The following is a 22,680-nucleotide window of genomic DNA, read 5'->3' on the forward strand; positions in this document are numbered from 1 at the left end:
GGAATGTACATGGGTTCTGTTAAACTTGGGGCAGCACAACTAACATACCAGCCCTTGACTGCCCAACTTTGCACTCTGAATGAGAGAAATAGAAACTTCCGCCATGTCTAAGCCATTGTCCTTTTAAGTTTCCTGACATTTGCAGCTAAATGTAATCTTAAATGATACACCAGCTGAAACTCAATCAAAAAAGGGTTTGTGGTTTATTGGTTTATGGAACCAGGACATCTGAGTGGTAAAGCTGTGTTTCAGTACTGCTGTATGCAGCAATTTAAGTAGTATCCTTAGTACTCTGTTTCTCTGTTCACTTTTTAGCTTTGTTGCCTATGCCTGATTTATTCTCAGGCTATCAAAACGTGGCAGCAGGGCCAGGCACGGTGGCTCACGCCTATAATTCTAGCACCCTGGGGAGACCAAGGCGGGTGGATCATTTGAGCTCAGGAGTTCGAGACCAGCCTGAGCAAGAGCAAGACCCTGTCTTTAGTAAAAAAAAAAATAGGAAGAAATTGTTTGGACAACTGAAAATATATATAGAAAAAAATTAACTGGGCATGGTGGCACATGCCTATAGTCCCAGCTACTCGGGAGGCAGAGGCAAGAGGATTGCTTGAGACTAGGAATAGTTTGAGGTTGCAGTGTGCTAGGCTGATGTCGCGACACTCTAGCCTGGGCAACAGAGTGAGACTTTATCTCAAACAAAATAAAACAAAACAAAACAAAAAACATGGCAGCTGTTTAGCTGCTGGTTGCATCACATTTCTATCATGAAGACATCTTATATTCTCAGAGAAAGAGCAAACACTTCTCTGATAACTAAGCTGTTGGTCTGGTCACCCATTTCCTAAACCAGTCAAGGTAACCAGGGAGAACACCCACATCAATTAGGCTTGGGTCATAGCCCACCGCTATTACGGAGGGTAAGGGACATCCCTTACCCAAACACATAGACTAAGCAGAATTTCCCTGGAATGGAAGAGGGCTGATTCAGAGAAGATGCTGGGATGATAAATATATGTCCGGTTGTATTATATACAATTAGACTTCCTATTGCTATGGTTTAAAAACTAGTACATATGTTAATTTCTTGATTTTTCTGTGTTTTTCAGTAGTTTTTTTCCAAGGAAAGCAATGAATGACAAAATAAATAATTTATAGGGGAATGAATAATAGTAAAGAGATAAAATTAATACATATAATGGTATAGTAAGGAAAGTACAAAGTATTCTTTGCTTATATAGATGTAAGTAGTAAGATGATCAAATGAAAATATCTGTGGTAAAAGAAAATCGTATCTTCTAAATAGAGATCATTTCATATATTTATAATTAAACATTTCTTACTAGAGTGGTTACAGTGTATCTGAGCAAATTGTCTCAACTATAGTTGAGAAATGAACAACGTTATATGATTCATTCCTAATTTGTTATCTCTTATAGGTAACTCCTCTTATCTCTTAGGATCATTTCTAAGAGCCCTACCCAGTGATACAGTTATTCTCAGTCTTTTTTTTTTTTTGGATGGAAAAGCAAATCTCCAAGAGGTCCCCTCCACAAAGTGAAATGGAATATGTTTCTTTTCCAAAATAAATGGAAGAGTATAATATTTTTTTAATACATTTGTAGGTGGCATAGCCTATGAACAAACTACATACTTCCTTAAACTTTTAAAAAATTTAACCTTATATAGAAGGTAAGGCAGGAATTTTTAAAAATTTTTATTTTTTTGAAAGTGTAGATTTATAGGAAAATTATGAAGATAATTCAGAGCGTTCTCATATACCTGTCACCCAGTTTCGCCTATTACTAACATCTTATTTTGGCATGATATTTTTTTAATAATTAATGAGCCAATATTGATACATTATTATTAAAGACCATATAGTCAGTTCCCACTTAATATCACTGATAGGTTCTTGGAAACTAAAACTTCAAGTGAAATGATGTATAGCCAAACCAATTTTACTATACAGAAGAATTAAGTTCCTATAGCAAATTTCTGATCACAAAAACATCACCAATTTCTAAATAAAGACTAAAACACTTCTAATATTAACCATTGAAATCAATGTGAGTTGTACATACATTTAAGAAAGATTAATAAAAACAAGTAAGATAACCATTTACCCAGTTATTCCAGGTCATGGTTGCAGGTGGCTGGAGCCCATCCCAGTGGCTCAGGGTGCAAAGCAGGAACCAACCACGCACAGGGCGCTATCCCATTGCAGGGTGTGCTCATGCACACACTCAGCTTGGGACCATGTACACACCAGCTCACCTAATGTGCACAGCTTTGGGATATGGGAGAAAACTGGAATACTTGGAGAAAACTCATGCAGACATGGGGAGAATGTGCAAACTCCACACGGACAGTGGGCTGGGCTGAGAATCAATTTATTTTTCTTTCTTTTTCCCCTCATCTGTGATATGAAATGACGTTGAACAAAACAACATTATTTGGGGACCTGCCGTACTTTATTCAGATCTCTTCAGTTCCCTAAAGTCCTTTTTCTGTTTCAGGATCCCATCCGGCATAACAGGCTACATCTTATGGTCACGTCTCTGATTCCTCTTGGCTGCGACAGAGTGGCAGACTTCCCTTGTGTTCGATGACCTTCACAGTTTGAGCAGTACTGGTCAGGTATTTTGCAGAATGTCTCTCAGTTGTGATTTGTCTGATGCCCTTCTCATGATGAGTTAAGGGTTCTGGGCTTTTGGGGGAAGGACCATGCAGGTAAAGTGCCATTCTTATTCCATCACATCCAGGGTGCTGCTATCAAAATGGCTTATCTCTGTTAATGTGGCCTTAGATGAAATAGGGTTTGCCAGGTTTCTCCACTGTGAAGTTGTCGTCTTCCCTTAGTGTGCTCTTTGGAAGGAAGTCACTGTGTATCCCCTACACTTCAGGAGAGGGGAGCTATACTCCACCTCCTTGAGTGTAAAGTATACACTTATTTGGAATTCTTCTGCTTGTGAGAGTTGTCTCTTCTCCCTCATTCTGTCTATCTTATCTATGTAATCTACCTATCAGATAGTTTTTTTACATCAATGTTTACTCATGGGTATTTATTTTATATTGTGGATTAGAACCCAGCACAGCTTTATTTTGTTGCTCACATTGTTCCAGCTTTGGCCTTTAGTAATGTTTTAGTTGGCTTTTATATCCCTCTAACATATCTCTATTATTCCTACATTATTGTGTATTTAATTTTTTTTTTTTTTTTTTTAGTTTTTAATGACAGGGTCTTGCTCTGTCACCCAGGCTGGAGTGCAGTGATGTGATCATAGCTCACTGTAACTTCAAACTCCTGGGCTCAAGTGATCCTCTTTCCTCAGCCTACAGAGTAGCTACTACTATAGGCTTGTGTCACCATGCCCTGATAATTTTTAAATTTTTTTTGTATGTTGCCCAGGCTGGTTTCAAATTCATGGCCTTAAGTGATCCTCCCAAAGCACTGGAATTTAAAAAAAATTGTTTTATAACACTCCTCTACTTTTCAGCACTACCAAAGAGATGCTTCATGCTCCTTTTGTATATCTCCTGCACCAGTTATTGCTGTATATCTTCTGCCTCTACAATCAGTCATTTCTCCAAGGAACCCTGGTGCCTCTTACTGGGGAATGATACTAGTAACCAAGATCTGGGTGCTAGGTGTGCTTGTTGGGGTGTTGCAGGGCAGGTGCTTTTATTTTATTGTCCCATTTACAGAGACAGAATGACACATCCCAAGTGACAGTGCTAGTATAGGAAGAAGGTGGGGTGGTTGTGGTCAGAGTATGGAATAAGGGGGTATGGTTTCTGGGTATTTTCCCTTCCATGCCTCTGCAGCGTGCAGAGGGATGAGTTTTTCTCTCTCACTGATCCTTTTTTGCAAGGTGGCTTATTTGCCTGAGCACTCCAAGTCATTCATCTAAGGGCAAGGTGTAAGAAGTTTTTATTAATACTCTGACTGGAGAAGTTATTGATCGATTGACCACATCATTCTTTTTGTTTTTTGCAGCTTTGCCAAACAGGCATAGAAATGAAACATGATGCGTTAAAGAGTATTGTATATTGTTGGTGGCAATAAGAATAGATGCGGAATTCTCTGTAAGATTGTCAGTAAAGATAGACTACTGTAGGAGTGTTTAATGGATTTAATGCTCTCCCACTCTTCTTTCAACCCACACAGCAATTGCTGTGGGGACCTGCCTAATTTATTAAAACTAGATCCATTGCCCAACTTTTACATTTCAGTTTTTATTGAACACATAAATATTACCTTGAATAGAGAAATGTAAGCGTTCCTCAAGGAATTCTAAGAAAAATTTAAACTCACTCTGTCATATACTCCTTTTATCCCTTTTGCATTAATTAATCGGTGCTTTTAAGAAATGGGAGCTTGGTGGCTTTTACTAGTTGTCATGGTCAAGGACCAAGGTATGTGTATAGTCCTAATGTACTATATCTTAGTGACATTTCAAGAAACAATGAAACCATTACGAAAGCAGAGGGTGTACACACACACACACACACACACACACACACACACACACACACCCACCCACCCACCCACCCTTGTTAAACTTGACTTTTCCACTGGGCCTGTTATTTTTGCAGGGATGTTGGGATGAGTTTTACAGTTGTCCAGAGACAGGATGGCTTTCGTTCAAGCTACTGTGAATGATCTTAGCCTGTGCTCCTTCCCCACACTTGTATTTAGTCATCAGTAAGCATATTATATTCCTTTGAAGCATTTGAATGCATTAATTTTTGATGTTTAAAATGGTTTAATCTGTCAGAGGATAAGGGTCTTAATTTTATTTTCCCCTGGCCATTAGCAGGATATAATTAGAAAAGCTTGAGTAGTGCTAGAACCCCATATTTCATCCAATCTTTCAAATTTACAGACTTAATGAAAAAATAATATCTCATGAAGGGGATCTCAGCTTAACCTTGTGGGGAGGTTTTTCAGTCAGTTAGTCAGATCTTACTACGTGGGGAATCATTTTTACTTTTCTTGATTCCCCCCCCCCCCCCATTCAGTTAATCTTGTGCAGGATCCTGACTAATCTTTGCTGCTTTCTCAAATCTCTGATTCCTGTTTTGCTAGGTCTCTTCCTACTTTGCTGTGTCTCCTGGGATATCTAGGCACTACAACAGCTTCCTACCGGTAGAGATTCATTGTGCTGTCTCGGTTTTAATTTCTGCCTCAGATAATGCTTTTTTCAGATTCATTTAGGTGCTTTATAAGTTCCTGTTCCCTGAAGTATAGATCTTATCTGTTTGATCGAGTGACACATTGCAAATATTTAATGTTACATATTTATGAAGGCCTTCTGAATTATTTTATTACCCTTTTGGACATACTTACCGGGTTTTACTTAATTGATGTTAAGACTGGGCAATCCATCAAGTCTTTCAGTCAATTCAGACTCAGTCTGTAACCAGGATTCTTAGAGCCCGAACTCAAGTAATGTTCAACATAGTTCTCGGTTTGCTTGTTAACAATCTTTGGGATACTCTGACCTTTTGATATCATTCTTACGTTGAAAACATGGAATACTGCCTGGAAGAGAGAAATGCTACCAAGTCAGATATATTTTCAGAATTGGGTCCTCATGGTAAATGCACTTGGGACTTTATTAATAATCAACCAGTAGATAACCTCATTCTTAATAATATGTTGTGACTAAAATGTATACATTACAGAAAATAATAATAGCAAACACTTATATAGTGCTTATTGAGCATATACATATTTTATATGTTTATATGAATTATAACCCTCATTTTGCAGACGAAATTGAGGAGCAATTAAACATACCTTACCTATGTTTACACATGTAGGGAGGTAAGATTGGGCCAAGGCATTCTAACTCAAGAGATTGCTTTGAAAATTTTGCTGTTCTGCCCTGAGTTTTTTCTTCCCTGTTTTAAGGTCATGTCTTTGACTTTGGGTATCTTTCATTAAGTTCAGCTGTGGATTTTGGTGATTAAGAAGGATTGGTTACTGCAGTAAATTGAACTGTTACAGTCTCTTCCTCCCATCCTTCAAAGTTTTAGCCCTGCCTACACAATGCTTGCATTTGAGACTAAGTCAATGTCTTAGCGTGCATGTTCAAAGTCCATTTCATTTGATAAATATTTATTAATCACATCCTATGTGTAGTGTCCCATCTGAGGGATGGTAATCACAAAAAGGCAAATATGATACATCTTTAAACTGGGTGGGGCAAGGCAAGTCTTTTCCTTACATAAATAATTCTACAATGACTACTCCATAAGTTACTGTACTACAAGACAAAATAGTGTAGGAGTTCAGAGATGGTAGAGAATTAGGGCATAGTTTTTTTTTTTTTTTTGAGAAAGTTGCTTTAGAGCTAGGATGTGAAGGAGATGTCATCTCTGTCAGAGGTATTTGAGGGGGAAGGAACAATACGAGCAAAGGTGCTAAGGAGAAAAGGTGTGCACAGATAGTCAACGGTGGCTGTGGGGTAAGACGTGTATATGGGGGGAAGTAATTTTGGAGATGTGGTTTGGTGCTATCTTGTGGATTTTGTTTAATGCCACTCTGGACAATTGTTGAGGCAATGCAAATGAAAAAGAAGGGCTCAGTTTGAGAGTCCTTCTCAGACAGAACCCATAGGACTTCACAACTAATGGAATGGGGAAGGTCTGGGTGAATGGGGTTGGAGATGATGTCAAGCTTGTGGGTCAAAGAGACATTGGAGACGGAGGGTGGAAATTAAAAGGGCTGGTTTTCGTTCTGGCCAGCTTTACTGAGGCAAGAATTATCGTGGTAAGTTGGTAAGAACCTTCTTGGCTATCTCAGCTTTTGGAAAACTGGTTTGTATGACTTAATATTGTAGGTAGGGTATGTGTTTAAGAAGGGACCACTTAAAGGAATCTTGGAGAAAAATGCCTGTTCACAGCAACAGCTTTGCTATATAATATAGTCAATGTGTCTAAATAAGGTATTCCGAGAGCTTTTTTGTCAATCTTAAGTTGCTTGGAAATGGAAAGGAAGAGAATTTGTAGGCATACGGATGTTGGCCCTAAGTTTGTACTACTGGATGTCTGTTTCCTTCCTTTAACTGTTCTTGACATGATGACGGCTCCTCAGGATTTCTGGAGTCTGTGTGACCCAGGCCAGGACTGCAGATGTTCAGTGCGTCCACTAGGGGCGTCGGTCTTCCTCAGGTGTGATAGGTGGTCTGTGTTGCACCGTGTGGAATTCCTTAACCAGAGGCATGGAGCACACTCTTTTCTCTGCCTCATAGACCACTCTGTGATGGTGTGAATCCTGTCTGCTTTGCGTGACTGTCAAATCCTTAGCACTTGGCACTGTGCCTAGCATACTGTAGACTCTAAAAAATATAAGTGATGATGAGTTATTCCTACATCGTGGCTACTACGCCTGTCCTGTTTATTAGAACTCTGTGATTTACACATCTTAAACTGGCGGAGAAAGTTTTGAGAGACATGATATTCTGATGGTCATTTATTTTATTAAGGAAAATTTGAGCAAAGGGTCCTATATGTGTGATTTACCACTTATATATTTTAATACATGAAACCTGTAGTTGAATCATTTCATCTAGAATGTCTATGAACACCACATCAGTCTTCAACATTCATGAGTTGGTGTTTGAACAAACCATATTTTATACATTGATGATGGTAAGTCACTATTTTGTGTTGAATTTTTGAATGATAGCTCATAGGTAAAAATTTTGAGGCATTCTTGGATGATGCTGTGTGTCAGACGACAGTTTAGTGTCGTCGGCATGAGTATCCTTACCTCTGTCATCTTGAATCCAGTGATTATCCAAGCTGAGGCTAAAGATGTATGTAGAATTTTTATCTTGATTGTAATTGTATTAAGTTTTTGAAATGTAATATCAGTACTTTATTTTTCTCCATTTCCAGAAGTAATCTCTTTTGTAATAAATCTTAATAAGTCCAAAGCACAGTAGTGCCATTATTTGTTTTTTAATTTTTTACAGAATTATTTTTTTATGTAGCATTTTTCAGGTGTAATATGAGAAGGATAAAGGAACCCTAAAATGTGTTTAGACCAACCTGGCAAAGAGAGCAACAAATTAAAATTAAAATATCAAGATATTATTAATTGAAAAATCAGAACCAAAGAAAAACATCGCTTAAATAAAATATGTTAATTTAAAATGAAATAGTTTGTTTTTACAAAACTTTTCTAGGAAAGCACGTATGTAAAGTGAAGTGGTAACTGTATTTTTGAAAATAGTAGTATCCATTCCAGGTTAATGTTCTTTTACTAGTTTTAGATGCTTAATAACATAAAGCATTTTTTTCTGGGATGTTATTGCCCTTAAATTTTTATGTTTTAAACTAAGCTATAAATTTAGCTTGAACAAATTTAATAACATTTCCAAAGATGTATCCTAAAAAGCAATTTAAAAGAAACATTGAACTTTTGAAGTCAAATACACACCCCCTTTCTTACAAAAGCAGTCAACTTATATTAAGTGAAGCACTCTTTGCTCTTAAGTTGAAAATGAATTCAGCAAAAATTTCTCCCCAGAGTTGAGGTTTCAATAATGTGAACTGTAGGTTAGTATTACCATTTTATTATAGCCATATATAATCACTTATTTTGTGAACGGAATGATGATTAACAAATACATTTGCTTTAATGTAGAGTTTGACTATGATATATGGACCAACTGCAGATGCTCACGTGTCTTCTCCATGTGGAACACAATTGTACTTTCTTGTCTCTCATGCACTCATTTTGTGGTGGAAGACTAGGCTGTGAATCCTTAGGATCAAAGATTACATCATTTCGTATCTGTAGCCCCAGCACGTGGAGCAATGCCAGGCTACTGTATGGACTTAATGAATGTTGGTCGAATGAATACACAATGTAATCAATGTATTATATGTACGTCTGGCAAACAGTGTTTGCAACTGTCAGCCTTTCTTTTTGAAATAATTATAAATTCACAGGAATTTCTTCTCTCTTGTCCCCCAAGTACAGGGAGATCCCTTATCTCTTCCCTACCAGTTTCCGCAATGGTAACATCTCTCACGAATACAGTATAGTATCAAAGCCAAAAAATTGACATTGGTACAATCCACAGATCAGGTTTCACTAGTTTTATATGCACTCATGTATGTATGTGTATGTATAAGTTTTGTTTTGTAACATGTATTTGTGTAACCACCACCAGAGTCAAGGTACAGATCTTGTATATGTGGGGTTTCATACCCACAAAGCTTCTTTTGCTACTCTTTTATAGCTACCCCACCCCCCATTACAAGTTAATAGTCCTGACCTTTTGCTTTACATTAGTTTATGCATTTATGGCATGTAAAAGAATTATGTTTCTGTTCATTAAAAAACAGAAGTAATGACTGCCTTTGTGACTATTTCCCCGTCCATAGAGCATCCCTCATTGATGATGAGCTTGCACATTTTCTGTTTTTAAAAAATTATCTTAATTTTTGGCTTACCCAGGCTTAAGAATTGTTAGCATTATCATAATGGGAGTCCACTCCCATTATAAGAACTTAGACACCACATGTTGTATTCATTATCCAAAAAATGCATCAAGTTGCAAAGCCTAAATAGAACGCTAAAAATTAGAATCAACAATATTGATGAGTTAAATTTTGACAGGTGCATCTTAGAAAATGATTTCATGAGCAAAAAAAAAAATTACATATTCATATGCAATGAATTGGAGTATTCAGGTTTTAATTGGCACAGCAGTGGATGTTTTGTGCATAATTGAGGATATGAAGATGGATGCATGCGGGAGACCTAGGGGCATCTAAATGGATGACCGTGTTGTAAGGGATTCCATCTTTTGAGGGTGAATATAGCAGGCTGGGGTGCAGATACAACCATCAGTGTTTAGATAAGCACTTCCTCCTGTATCTAAGGAGGAAACGTTAGATATAGAAGGGAAGAAGTAGATGTTTATGGAAATTTTTCCTTTAGGAAATAGTTCAGATTTTTAAAAAAGAAAATCTTTTACTGTCATGTCACAAAGTTAAAAAGAGACAACATGGCGAAGTTTACACATGGGTGATAAATTCGTCAGAATGAGACCTTGTTGACATGGGAGAGAAGGCACCATCTCTACATCCTCTTCCCTCACTATTCTTTCACGTTTCATTGTGCTGGCAGACCCAGTAATGGAAGTTTCTTGGGAATTTCATCACTGGCAGTGAAAGAACCTTCTCCTGCTGACTCTGCTCTTGTTTTCCTGTCCTGACTCTTTCTGTCCCACCATGGAGCTCCTATTGGGGCTGAAGCTAGCAAAAAACCAAAACAAAGCAAAAAAAAACAAAAAAAAACTGTTTTGCAAAGAAAAGCCACCCCAGGTGAACCCCTAGTCCCACCCCATTTCCACATCCGTGGGATAGGAAAGGTTTTGCCACCTCCTCAGGTTTAAAAACTTCAGCCTGTCTTGGGAACGCCATGTCCCTGTTGGTCATGTTCTCATGTGTCTGTGTGCATCGTGAGCGGATCTGGGAGCCCGCGGGTGGGCGTGTGGACGACCAGTCTGGGTGAGTGGCAGGCAAAGCCTTTAAAAATAGCTTGTTTTTCATTTTTTAGAACATAGCCTCCCTGTTCCAGTTGATTAACAATCAATTTTTAACTCTTAGAGTAGGTACAGTGGGAAGTTAAAAAAAGCCTTTATCTTTGAGGAGCCAAGAGGATCGATCTACAAGTGGGAGAAAAGGACTTACAAAGTTATGCAAAAATAATAGGGCATGAGATATTTTAGTAGTGGATTTAGAGAATACACTGTTATAGGTATAGAAGTGGTCTGAGGGAAATCTGAAGACCGAGGGAACATCTGGTTTGGGGTGGTTCATAAGGAGCTAGTGAATGGTGGGGTTGTAGGTGGAAGCATTCAGGGACAGGGGCTGGGGCTGGGACTGCATCCGGTGCTGGCTGGCCACTGTGTGTGTCGCTGGATGGCTCAGACATCCTGGGTTCAAGTCCTTCCACTCCTAGATCTCTTAGTTCAAGGTGAGGGCCTTCCCTGACTGTGAATCTCTATCTTACATTAAAATTGTGAATAGTAAATAAGAATTTATAAACACTCTCTAAACTGCAAAACTCTATGCAGGTTGGAATTAGTTACTCTTTGATTACCAGTCTTAGAAATCAAGTGGGGTTTTTTGTTTTGTATACAATTTAAATCTAAAGAGCATCTGAAAAAATACTGATATTTACCCATTTTTAAGAACTTGAAGTGAATAACACAATGCAGGAGGTCATTTTAGGATGAAAAATATATTCCCCTTTCAACCCCTGAGAAATGAATTTTTAGAATGAATATGACTCTTCAGCCAGGGCTGGGGAACCTTTTCATGTTGGAAGGCCACATTAATTTAGCTGGAATCAAATAAGGCCACATTCAAGAAACTTCAGTTAGATACACTTAAAAATGTGCATGATTTTGTAAAAACCTAACTACTATGTACTTAATAATTTAAAAAAATTAAAACTATTTTGTTACTTTTAAAGTTAATCTTTGAATGACGTTCTCTCTGCTTTTTGTTGGAAAGCATTTGAGTATTTGGTTGTAGCGTGGAGGTCTGCAGTTTCAGTTGATCCTCTGGATGGGTATCAGTGATTTGTGACCTTAAGGGTGCCTTGATTTGGGTTAGATAGGAGAATGTGGATTCACAGCAGTAAGTGGTTGAAAAGCAAGAAAGCGTTTTTTTTTTCTGGTGTGGGTATTCTGCATATTTTCCCATATTTCAATTGGATCTTTCTTAGCATCAGACAATGACTTTAAAATGTCATCTACTGAGAGTGCAATCAATTTCATGTGTAGTTCTTTAGGTGCCTTGGTGGTATCAGCTTGGGGAGGCTGAAATGCTAATTTGAGTGTGATGTCATGCTTCTCAAAGTCAGTGAACGTTTCATTGTATTCTCTAGTGAATAGGTCTATAACAGCTGCGTATTCTTCAAATAATTCGCATATATCATCCTGCTAATCAAGGCCTTTGCTAACTGGGGAAAAGGTTCATCTGAAATTTCCTTTTGAAGAAAAAATGTTTTGAAAAAAGGTAGTTTTTTTCCCCAAATGCTTGGATTTTTTTTTTTGGCCACATATTATATAGATTTAGTTTTACCTTGCAAAGAAAACATTCAAGTTGTTTTGCTTTGACATGATATCACACAGAAATGCCGCATTCCTATAGAAATCTTCTTTGAATAATTCACATTGCTGATTCTGTTCTTTGTAAAATTTAACTATCTGTTCTCACAGAGATAAAATTTTGGCTAACACCTGTCCCTGGGACAGTCAGTGCACTTTAGAATGATACAGCAAATCCACTCTGGATACCTCATCATGTAACTTTAGCATGTTACAAAACTGAGGATGCCCTGTTGCATTTGCACAAATATAGTTAACAATACTTACAACTTGTTGCAAAGTGTCACTTAAAACAGTAGCTTTATCACAGGATGTTGCTGATGCAAGATACAATGAAAAGAAACGAGAGCATCTGGATCTGTTAATACTTTGTTTAAATCTGTGCAATAAACCCTTCATGTTTTTCTGTAATGCAAGGTGCACCATCTGTACATAATACTTACTAAATTTACCAAATTCAGCCCAACTTCATGACATTTACCTTGAAAGTTAAAGGTATCCATTCCCCGGTGTTCTGTTCCCAAGAGTGCCCAAAGTGAGTAGTAACTCTTTGTAGCAAAGAAAATCTTCTGTTGTGACCAAAATGAAGTATAAAACCTGTGTCACGTGAGTGTTATCAGTTGAATCATCCAAAGAGATTGACTAATATATATTTTCTTTCTGAAGTATTGCATGAAATTGTTGAGTTTCAGGCTAATTCATACTGTCAATAAGTTATAGTCTTCCTTGAAAGAGTCAGTTGTTTGTCTTTTGAAATGTTATAGGGATCTAAGCATCATACAGCTTTGACAGTGCATTCTTTCACAATTTGTGCATTACTGAATGGATTCCCTTTTTTCCCTGAGTATATAAGCTACTTTGTAAGTTGCTTCAGTGGCATTATTTCCAGGTCTTATTGCTGCTTGAAAGAATTGTCTTTGCATTTACTTTCCATCTTTTAATTTCTGTAATATAATCTTTTGTGCCTCTCCCTCTAATTTAAAATATTTGTGGTCCTCATGAGTGTTATGTTGATGAGCTTTGAATTTCTTTAATGTTGATATTGCAGTATCACAAGGTAAGCAAATCATCTTATCTTTAGCAGAAACAAGATAATATTGCAATTCCCAATCCTCATAAAAAAATCTCTTTTCTTCCTTCAGTGTTCTCTTGGTCTTCTTTTGACATGATGGATTGTTAAGCAGATAGAATTAAAAAATACTGTCAAGCTGTCCAACTATTCACAAATTCCACATCAGGCAGAAACATGGTACACTGCTGTCAAAAGCTGATAATAGACTGGCATACTCATCTCTAAACTCTCACCAACCAGCCTTGTGTGGTAGTGGCACCAGTCACATAGGGAAAGTTAGAACTAAATCATGAGTGTGGCAGCTGTTAATTTAGCCTTTATGGCTTACTAATGTTCTAATTGTACATTTCAATCCGGGAGGATTATTTCACTGAATCTTATTTATTCTTTGATATTTTAAATACATTTGTTTTTTTAAAAAATAAAAATATAAAAGATGAACAAAAAATATCAATAAAAATTAAAGGATTTGTTCTGTAGAATTTGGATTTAGTCCAAAGGCTGCACTTAAGGATATAGAAGACCACATGTGGCCTTAAGTCTGCAGGCTCCTTACCCCGTCTTCAGCTTTTCTAAAATTTTATGAGAGAAAGATTGATTACTTCCAAAGAAGAACTGTAGTACCAGCCTTTGGTTTGGCTTCATTTAGACCTTACATTTTTTGTTTTTAGAAAAATAGGCAAATGCAAAGAAAATAAAAATTATACCATAAACTTTCCTTCTTCCCTTTCAACATAATTATCGAGCACCTATTTAGATGCCAACTTCTACAATGGGGATCTAAAATAATCATCATCCCTGGCATGGTTCAGATAATCAAATTGATATAAATATGGTCTGCCCTCCATACCTGCAGACACTAGATCCTCAGATTCATCTAACCACAGATCAAAAATATTAAAAAATAACAAATTAAAAAATACCGTAGAACAACTATTAGCATAACATTTTCATTGTATTTTGTATTATAAGTAATCTAGAGATGATTTAAAGTATATCAGAGGATGTGCATAATTTTATTCAAATACAACATACTGCCTTGTTATTAATATATAAGGGATTTGAGCATCTGAAGATTTTGGTATGAGGCAGGGAGCCTGGAACCAATGTTCAGGAGTAATACTGGGAGACAACTATATGTTTTTATTACTTCGAACTGAGAGCTGCTATAGAATAAAGGGAAAAATTCTAGGATCTTTTGTAACAGAGAACTGGTGGGGCAGTCTTCCTTCGAATAATATTTGAGGGCAGATATGAAATAAGCTCTGGGATAAACAGGCCTGGAAAGTAGAACAGAGGTATATAGATTGGGATAAAAATTAACTGCTAAAAATAGTGAGTATATTAAGCCAGTGTATACGATGGGCCTTTTTATAGCATTCTACTGTGGAAGCTTAGATAAATCCTCTTCTACAGCATCTTAATGCAGTGGTTTGCCTTGGCATTATGCCTTGTCCAACCTGAGATATTTTCAGAAAAGGTATTCTAAGATTTCAGAGATATCTCCCTGGTACTTTGCTTCATAAAACTTGAACCACGGTAATGTACAAAGGTACTAAAGTAAGTTTATGTGAATATCTTTATCCATCTGGAATGTAGAAGAAATTTCTAAAGAGTGCCTCCAAATCGAGAAGTCATAAATTGGAAATACATTGGTATATTTGACTACTTAAAAATAAAATATACCTTTATAATAAAACTTTTGTAAATTTAAGTAGTAAACTAACCTGGAGAAAACTATTTATAATATACAACAGCAAAATGTAGTGTTTTTTTTTTTAATGCAGCAATTTCTTAACCAGCGTATGGCAGCTGCCCAGTATAAAGATGGGAAAAGATTTGAACAGAGATTTCATAGGAGAATACATACATGTGGCCAATCAATAAAAGAATGGATGCTTAATCTCACTGGTAGTCCAAAAAATACAAATTAAAACAGTACTATTTTTCTGCTGTCAGATTGGGTAAAATTAAAAATACGGCCATGCCAGATATTAGGGAATAGGATGTGGTGGTATGTATGCATATATGTGCACTGATGGAGCATGTGTAAATTTATACTTTTCTATATGCATAAATATTTAAAATGTGATAACCCTTTGAAATTTTCCTTCTAGGAATTTATTTCAAAAATGTAATTATGAGTATGTGCAAAGATTTAGGTATGGTCGTGCTCACCAGATTATTACAGTCAAAAACCAAAGCAATCAAATTATCCAATAGAAATATAATTAAATATGGCACATTGATAGAAGAAACAGTAAGCTGTTGTTTAAAAACATTTTGAATTTATTGATGTGGAAGTTTGTCTATGAGGTGTTATTAAATGAAGAAAGTAGATTACAAAAATAACATTTATGTCAAGGAGATATATTAATAGTAATGAGCATTTGCCGTGTGTTACTTTGCTAAATGCTTTATGTTGATTATCTCATTTAATAATCACATTTCCCTAAGTAAATAATATTAGCTCTATTTTGCACATTAGCTAACAGAAATATCAGGGTGCTAAATAATTCCAGGTCCCATCAATAGGAAGTATGGAGTCAGGATTTAAGGAGCAACTTCTGGAATTTATACATGTGTATACCTGAGTACACGTATGAAAGCACGTACACCAAATACAGTAACTACACCTATTATTTGCTGTCAGTATTTACGTGATTTTAATGTCCTTATTTATACTTTTAGGTATTGTCTGTAAGTTTCAGCATATGTCCATGGTACTTTTTTAATGAAAATAGCAAAACTATTTTTTACTGTTTATATTATATAATAGCAATTTTTAGAAGAGCCGGCAGCACTAGTTTTAATTTGTATACTACTCAAATTTTACTTCAGGGGAAACAAATGAAGAAAAAATGAATAATTAGCATATTTAGTTGGCATTTTTAATAACACCCATGGGGCATTATTAGGAAATTATTAAGTGATGTTTGCTGAGTACCTCTTAGGGAAGACACAAAGAAATGGAGTTTTAAAGCATAAAACTAATGGAACATTACACGCATCATTTTAAAATTTTAAATACTTTTTGGAAAGCCAACAAAGAAAATAAATCTATATAAAGGTAATTTTTATTGATCGACCTTCAAATATTTACTAAATACCAAGCATTGTCAGGAGCAAAGAAGAAATATAAGACGTAGAATTAATGATCTTCTTGTGGACACAGCTTCAGCAAGAGCTGATGATCCATATTTAAGACAGTGTGTGATCATGGGTAAATTGCAAAGTTCAGGTGAAAATACAGGAATAGGCTTGGGTGGTGAGAGCAGGGTTGTATATATGATGGATAAGGTTGAATAATACTCGTGTGATAGAGAAGGTATGTGGAGAAGTAGTGTCAAGTTGGCAGTGAACACTGGGTGGGTAGTGGCTGAAGGTGGAGCATTCTACAGGCAAACTCCCTGAGCTAGCAGGAGGAATGAGCAGGGTGGAAACAAGCAGGTAGGGAAGTGTTGGCTGGTTGGCTTTGAGCTCTAGGAAGTACAGTTCGGAGAGGCCAGATTACAGAGAGCTTCCATTGTGAAGCATTTATGTAGAAAGTTTCCCAGATATGTTTGACAAGGCTTAATTATGTTGGTTTACTACAATTTCCTCTTCAGTTTCTATAGAAATATTAAGGAGGGTCCTTTAATTAAATTTGTGCCTAACAGATTTGGAAGTTCCTATTACATACCCCAGATTTTATCTTCAGTTTTCAAACTGTATTTTTATAGTATGTTAACAGCATTCTGTGGCTTTTACATGAGAAATAATGAACTTGATTAATCTGAGCAGGCCTGTGCACACTTGTGAATAGAGTTCTTAATTAAGAAACTCTGCCTTCAATGGGGCTTTGGACATCATTTCTTCTGGTTTCTTATGTCAGTATAAGAATTTTTCCTATAATAATCCCCAAAGGAGATTATTCCTAATTATTTGCCTAAAATAATGAATAGAAAGAAGAAAATGAAGACTTTAGTTGCTTAGCCCAATATTTGAAGTGGCCTGTTTCATCCATTGAAATACATATTTTTAACTGAGTGAAAATTTAAAAGCACTCTCTTGTCTGGAAGATTTGTACTTGTTGAAAAGGAATCATGTGGAATACTGAATTATCAGTTAAATAATTTCATCTTTGAAATAATTTATCTTTTAATCTGTGCAACATGGAAGAATATATCATGATATTAACTATTTTGTTATTTGACGTATTGTTTTATAATGCTCTCCTTGTAGGTTGAAGGAAATTGTATCTGTGACTCAGCAGGCAGCATGTGAAGGATTTATATAAAAAATAATAAATTTTGGTTTGGTAAAAGATCACATTTGTGGTAAAGATCAACAAAATTTTACCACATTTTGGTTTGGTAAAAGATTAATAGTAATGACTTAAATCACATTGATTATTTTTATTGATAAAGTAGTACCCCTCTCAAGAGCTGGGTTATTACCAGTGACATATACCTCCTCTAAATGAAATAATAGGGACAGATGATGATAGTGTATATAAACCTAAAATTAAGATTTATTTAGTTTTTTGTTCCTGAGATTGCCCCCTGTCAAACTGGTTTGTATAATTTACTTGATAATCAGTGTACAGTATATTGAAGGTACAACTGGTAATTTAGAACAAAGTAGAAGATACAGTCTATTTCTTGAGTATAAATCTGATGTGCAAAGCCATGTAAACATAAGAAATTCATAGGAATAAATTTTAAATCACATATAAAACCAATAGTATTGCCAGAGGAGAATTAGTGGACCAAGGAAGGCTTCCACGTAGAATGAATGGCAAATAGTTTAGTCTGTGAACACACTGAGTCTTGGACTCTTTATCTAATCTTTGTAGTTCCAGGATATAGCACAGTGCCTTGTACATACTGGTACTCAATTCTTCTTTTTTTTAAGCTGGGCATGGTGGCTCACACTTATAATCCTAGCACTTTGGGGGCCTGAAGTGGGAAGGTCACTTGAGGCCAAGAGTTCAGGGTTACTGTGAGCTACGATTGTGCCAGTGTATTTACTCTAGCTTGGGTGACAGAGCAAGAACTTGTTTATGTATATATATGTAATATATATTTTAGTATAGTGCCTCAAGATATTAAAAAGAATAGAAACAATGGTAATATAGCACCTCTGTATTTTCCTGGATAGAGTTGGAATCCATTCTACTAAGTGAAGTATCTCAAGAATGGAAAAACAAGCACCACATGTACTCACATGTACCAGCAAATTGGTATTAATGGATCAACACCTAAGTGGACATATAGGAAAAACATTTATCAGGTGTCAGGCTGGTGGGAGCGGGGAGGAGGGGATGGGTATATACAAACACAATGAGGGAGATGTGCAACATTTGGGGGATGGTCATGCTTGAAGCTCTGACTCGAGGGGGGGAGGGGAGCATGGGCAATATATGTAACCTTAACATTTGTACCCCCATAATATGCTGAAATAGGAAAAAAAAAGTTCAAGACCAAAAAAAAAGAATAGAAAGTAGACTTTAACAGTCTTCAACATAGTGTAGCAGTTCAAAATTCAGTTTAGGATTAGAGAGATTATAGTTTGAATCCTGGTTTAACCACTTGCTTCCGTCTTTGTGATATTAGTCAAAATCTTTATCTTCTAAGTTATAATCTTCACCTGCAAAGTGATATATCAAGAATACCTATTTCAAAATTTGACTGTAATGAGATAAATCTTGCCAAGCATTTAGCACTATGTTATCTTAAATGTTACCATTAGATAAGAGAGAGAGGGACATGGCAGAATGCTCTTTTTGTCGCTCACCTTCACAGATAAATGTATTCTTTGTCTGTGATTGGCCTCTAAGAAGTGATGCTAATTGGCTTGAATATTATCTGTGGTGTATAACTGTTTTCTCTTGGAAGGGGCCAACGTGGGAAAAAGTGTGGGAGATGAACAAAGGACAAGAAGGTTTTGTTCTGGAACAGAAGAGCTGTTTAGACTTCCTCCTCTAGGTATTTAAAAGTTTAGTTAAGGCCCATCTTAAGTTGTGGCGAGATACCCCTCTTCTAATGAAAGCAGTTGGCGGTTACTAGGAGCAGACATTGACATGAGCCAAGACAGAGTTTGATTAAGGGAAAAGCAAAGAGAGGCTGTGACATTGCCTGACACTGGGCAGAACTCTCTGCTCTTCTTTAACAGCTGTTTCTCTTACTGTTTGTTTTGCGTCATCCTTAAGAGGTGGTCCCTCTTGCCTCCATGGGCTCTGTTCTTGGTAAGCTTCTTTTTTGTTTTCTTCTAGTGAGCACTCTACTGGTTAAAACAAAATACGCTCTCCCCTTCCCCGAGTCCCAGCCATGAGAGATGGGGACATCCAGGCCTAGTTTATTTTAGGCCTAAATGTCCAAATCTCTAAGGGCATTTTGGCTTGTATGTTTGGCCATCAGCTTACTTAGATAATTTGAGACAAACGGTCACTTAAAACATTTTTAATGTACTACATAACAATCTACTGTGGCATTTTATGAAGAAAATTCACATATTTATAAGAAAATATAGAATTTCAAATAACTTAGAGCTGTCCGTGGGTGAATTGGGCTCTGCTTGTGGTAGCGACTCTCTTTCCTTTCCATACTTCCCTTGAGCTGCTTTGCATGGGGGCCTGGCTCTGCACTCAACCATAGCCCCAAGGTAAGCTTTGATAAGCAGTGCTTTTAGGAGATTAAGTTCTGAAGCTTAACTCATAGGGAACAAGACATTTGCTTTAGGAAGGGAGCTAACTGCCTAGGAGGTCCTTAGAAGGCGTTGTTTATGTTAGAACACAAGGTACTTTGTAGAGACCAGACTTATCCTTGAGTGTAGGATGATAGAATGAGACACATGTGCTTAAAAATGCATAGGAACAAATTGTAAGGAGTGATACTGGGTGCCCTAGATGCCTAAACCCATTAATAGGTTCCCTAAATACTTACTTTAGAAGTCATGACTGATGCAGACACTGAAGAAAAAAGTAAGGACATATTTGATCCAGTATATTCTACCGAATTATTCCTGGTATAGTCAGTGAAGTCTGACTTAAAAAGAAATATGATAAGGAAACATGCCTATATCAATTTTATGATTGCAAAGATAAAATTTCAATTTAGTTGGAAACACTTAATAAGACACATGTTGAAAATTAAGTAGATGACCAGTCATTGTGGAATTTTCTTGTTATATAGTTTCACAATTCTTCCATTTCAAAAACAGATAAAAAACACCTGAGGAAAAGCAAATCTAGTAAGGTTATATAAAGAAATATATGTAAAAGTGCTGGGTGGTTTATATGGTTTATAAGAGTCTTTTGGTTAAAGTTTTAGCTCCAGCATTTATTATTGACCAAATTTCCTCCGTGTAACCTTGGGCAAGTTATATTTTCCACTTGAGCTTCAGTTTCCTCATCTATAAAATGCAGTTAGCAAAAGTACCTACTTTTGTAGTGTTGTGCTGAGAAATATGTAAACAAAAACTACATAAAATCTCTGGCAGGACATCTGGAAGTTAGTACTCAACGAATGTTACTATTGATAACATTAGTGATAATTGCAAACCCCTTTTTGTATATCACACATTATTGCTCATTATTTCTCTAAAGCTTTGTAATTGGTCCTGTAATGTATGCCCCTTTTAAAAAATTTGAAAATGCTTTTCCTCTTTTTACTTATTTATATAAGGCTATAAAATGATGTGATTCACTTGTCTTCTTTCTCTTACACATAGTGACTCTCTGCAGTACCTAGCAAAGTGCTTTGTAAAACCCTATTAACATAAGCATTTTAAAACTTGAAGCATTTTCCATGTATTAAGAGCTATGTTTACTGTATTATTTATCATATTAAGAGAAATTCTAGGTATCACGTCACTCGTCTTTATAGTCTTTCAATAAACACTATTATTTGAAATCTGTATTAACACTTTAAAATAATATTAGGAAATGTATTTGCAAAATATGTGTATATATCTAGAAGTTCTTAGAAAAACATTTTGAAATTATGACACTATACAAATTAAGATAGGAAAAATCCCTACTCAAACCATTACCTTATGTTTACTCAACAAAAGTTCCTATGTTTTATACTTCTTATTCTTCATATACAAGTCATTTTAACTGAATATTGCATAATAAGCTCTTTCTCCATTTTTCTTAAATGTAGTTTATAATAGCACTATGTTAGTCTATTATAGTTTTTAAACCATAATGAAATCAGCCATTTCATTATAGTTTTTAAGCTACGAATTGTGTTTCAATGAGCTTTTTTTTTTTTGAGACAAAGTCTCACTTTGTTGCCCGGGTTAGAGTGCCATGGCATTAGTCTAGCTCACAGCAACCTCAAACTCCTGGGCTTAAGCAATCCTTCTGCCTCAGCCTCCAGAGTAGCCAGGGCTACAGGCATGCGCCAACATGCCTGGCTAATTTTTTCTGTACATTTTTAGCTGTCCAATTAACTTCTTTCTATTTTTGGTAGAGAGAGGGTCTTGCTCTTGCTCAGGCTGGTCTTGAACTCCTGAGCTCAAACGATTCACCCGCCTTGGCCTTCCAGAGTGTTAGGATTGCAGGCGTGAGCCACCGTGCCTGGCCTCAATGAGCTTTTTATACTTGTACTTTTTCCTTTTTATTTTCCATAGGATTAATTCAGGGATATTATCACTGGGTCCAAGACTATCAATTTTTTTTTTTTTTGACTCTTAAAAGGAGTTCTGATAGTTGGTATTGCCAAAGGCAACATGAATAAGGTCCTTTACCACTTGCTACCAACGGATGTAATGGTTATTAAATTGGCTAATTAATAAATGATGTTAAGTGATATCTCACTTTACAAGGGAAAAAGTGATTGTTGACACATACTTAGTTTTGCATTGAAGTAGATGGTCATGTTTTGAAATAATCTGGAATTAGCATAGTTATAAAGCATGCATTGTTAGAGCTAATTTAAAGAAAAACTCTTTAGTGCAGCTTGTTGCCTTAATGTGATGAATATGTTATGCTCACAGTCGAAACTACTTATAGGAAAATTTTAAAGTTTTGAAGTTAAAAAAAAGCTAAAAACCTTTAAAAATGTATTTCCAGCCTATAGATACAATTGCTGATTAAATGACTTAATGTAACACTTACTTTAAATTCTTACTGTCTGAAGCCCAAATAACTATATGTAGAATGTAGACTTGGAAACCACTATTTTGGTTTTACAAATGGCATTAGGGGAATCTTTTTTTTTTTTTTTTTTTTTTTTTGGTGGGGGAGAAAAGAGTTTATGAATTTGCTGGCAAATGAGGAGGTTGGCAGACTGCTGACTCAAAGTACCCACATCCTCGGAATCTTTATGTTGAGTTTTACTATTAAAGCCCATTATATACTGCCTTCCTTCTTAGTTTTCCTTAGTTTTACCTCATTTGCAGGACAGGCCTTAGTGTTTTAAAAACATTTATATGTATCACTGACTCCTTCCCCTTGCCCCTAAGACAAAACGT

The 22,680-nt window shown here is 36.2% G+C and overlaps 1 protein-coding gene across 4 annotated transcripts in view; it reads left to right on the top strand.

Annotated features, from left to right (window-relative positions):
• KLF12 (KLF transcription factor 12) overlaps positions 1–22,680 on the top strand; it is a 589,204-nt gene that overhangs the window by 246,377 nt on the left and 320,147 nt on the right. For 3 of the 4 annotated variants that reach the window (XM_076009379.1, XM_076009377.1, XM_076009378.1), the window contains exon 2: positions 2,517–2,637. The exons of the other annotated variant lie outside the window; for it this stretch is intronic. The gene's annotated coding sequence lies outside the window, so the exon portion shown is untranslated. The remainder of the gene's footprint in view (positions 1–2,516; positions 2,638–22,680) is intronic. 4 annotated transcript variants of the gene reach the window in all.

This window comes from Microcebus murinus, chromosome 13, assembly GCF_040939455.1.
Source record: "Microcebus murinus isolate Inina chromosome 13, M.murinus_Inina_mat1.0, whole genome shotgun sequence".
NCBI classification, from domain to species: Eukaryota; Metazoa; Chordata; class Mammalia; order Primates; family Cheirogaleidae; genus Microcebus; species Microcebus murinus.